At 38.8% G+C, this 2283-nt stretch overlaps 1 protein-coding gene across 3 annotated transcripts in view; it reads right to left on the bottom strand.

Moving 5' to 3' along the window:
* Window positions 1–243: 243 nt before the first annotated feature.
* LOC138032936 (dual serine/threonine and tyrosine protein kinase-like) overlaps window positions 244–2283 on the bottom strand; it is a 26756-nt gene continuing 24716 nt past the window's right edge. For all 3 annotated transcript variants that reach the window (XM_068880657.1, XM_068880659.1, XM_068880658.1), the window contains one exon: window positions 244–2283. This exon is cut by the window's right edge and continues 424 nt beyond it. The gene's annotated coding sequence lies outside the window, so the exon portion shown is untranslated.

Raw genomic sequence — 2283 nt, 5'->3', positions numbered from 1 at the left:
CTTACAAGCTAAATACATCGTTATGCAGACTGGTGGAGAGAATAAAGAAGCTTTTCACCTGGGTTTTTTGCCTAGAACATTATCTTCAAATTCCCATAACTGACATAAAAAGTAATGTATGGCAGTCAGTAAGGAGAATTAACATTCAGATCTTGCGTATGCTGCTTGTCCTTTTGCTTGCGTTGCTTGTGGAAATTCAGGAGTTTTAGACACGGTGTTGAAGGACTTTTCGGGGGAGAGAAGTGACTCTTTGGCAATTGGTTCTTTTATTCGTCTGACGAGCAACCGCAACAACAACTTGACTGCTCTGCTACTGCACAGCTCAAAAACCGTACAAAAATGAACTACAACTACTTTTTCTGGTACAATTACAGCATTCTTATACCAACTAGAGTCGACCTGTCAAGCCTACGTCAACCATGCGTCAAGTAACACCTGCCAAGCGAAATAAGCTTGCGCAGTACCTACATAAGTATACTTTTCTTCGAGGAAGCTGCTCGCTCAAAATTCTTTCACTTAGATTTTCACATAGGTTTCGTTAACCACACAGAATCAAAAATATAAAAACTATAAAGAACATAATACCAGAGCCAAAAGCAAATTCTACATCAAGACTTTTCCAGAAAAAAATGTTTGAAAAATGTTACATAACAGAGACAAAATAAAGCACTACACAAAAAGGGGGGTCGACTGAAGGCTCCGCCCGCTACATACCAGGACAGCTGTACGATTCCCACTTGCAGCAATTTACCATTCACTACAAAGTATAAGGAGACTAAATTAAACCTGTTTAAAAGCCTTTGGAGAAGATACATTCTGATTGTCGCCGTCGCCGTCATACTGATAGCTCTTACTAATTAAAAGAATAAGGTTTTCTGAGGGTAGATAAGGGCTCTACCAGACAAACTATTCGGTCCAGTTTTAACGCCACATTGCTGAGTAATTTCAAGTAAAATTATGATAAATTTTACTCTGACTCGCTGAGACATAGCAAAGCGGAAATACCAGTGCCCCAATCCAGATTCTCTTTATAGGAAATCCTCGATCAGCGTTTTCGTTACTAGCAACAATGTATGCAACCAATCTCTAAAGAAACAAAAAATTAATAAGGATAATGACTATAATAAACCGTAGGCCCGTGTCAAAACCCTTTAATGTTCTTCAATGTTTACAACCCAGTGGGATATAAAAGACCCTTATATCTCAAAAACGAACTCGGTGAGCCCCATTTTTTATTTCTGAAATGATACCAACATGTCAGAATGAAACTATCTTCAAAGTTTAAAAAAATTATGGGTGGCGGATTCAGAGCCACCTTAAATACTTGAAAATTTAAGGTAGCTCTAAATCCGCTCCACAGATTTTTTTTAAACTTTGCAGAGACTTTCATCTTGGCTTACTATTCGCTTTTGTGCAATCAAAAAAAGGGGTCAGCGAGTTCGAGAGAGAGGTCCTGGAAAAGAGGATGGTTTGGATCGCAATTCTTTTGAATTGCACTATGAGGCGTTTTTGAAGGATTCGATACAAACATGGCGTCCCTTCAAGGTATCCAAATTTACCCCAACCAAGAATTTAAATGTGAGTAATGAAATTAGGAGCAATTTATATGGAAGAAAACTGCCTCAACCAGTAGATCTAGAACAGTGTGTAGTTGAAATAACACTTAAATAGATAGTGCAAGGTTTCTCCGAAACCCCAGTGAAAGCCATCACGGCTCTTGCCTTTTGGTGTAGAGTTTCTTTTCAACCATTCAGGACGTCAGAAAAACCGAGAAAACCGAGAACCGATAGCAAGGCGAAAAATCAATCAATCACGATCTTTATCTGTGTCTTGGTGTTCTTGCGCCTTATGGCGCTGATTAGGAACCCATTCAGGCCAGAATACAACACCTTGCTCTGTTGTATCAAGTAGTGTGTGGGATCTTTAACGTAAGTTCTCACTGACAGAGTTTATGAACAAGGATCGTGAGACAGAGCATTCGGTTTATTGTCCTTATCCGAGAATACTTGAAAGTCTAACTATAATTGCGGCAGTAACCTACAAAGGGAAGCACTTTCTCATCCGTTAATTAAACCGTGATTTGCTTAAAATTTCGATCGCATTGAAAACGATTATGTAAGCTTTTGCGGTTATCTTTGCTCTCGGCTTCCCCTTTTCTGTCACTTCCTGTTTTCACTACTTATTTTTATGTATAAGTTGTCGAGTACTGAGTAGGATTTTCGCTATCACATGGAAAAGAAACACATTTAAGACATTTCTCAACCAGCTAGTGTCCTTTCTATA

This window comes from Montipora capricornis, chromosome 14 (assembly GCF_036669925.1).
Source record: "Montipora capricornis isolate CH-2021 chromosome 14, ASM3666992v2, whole genome shotgun sequence".
Classification (NCBI taxonomy): Eukaryota; Metazoa; Cnidaria; class Anthozoa; order Scleractinia; family Acroporidae; genus Montipora; species Montipora capricornis.
Note: the sequence above shows the minus strand (reverse complement) of the source record. Positions and strands in the feature narration are given on the sequence as shown.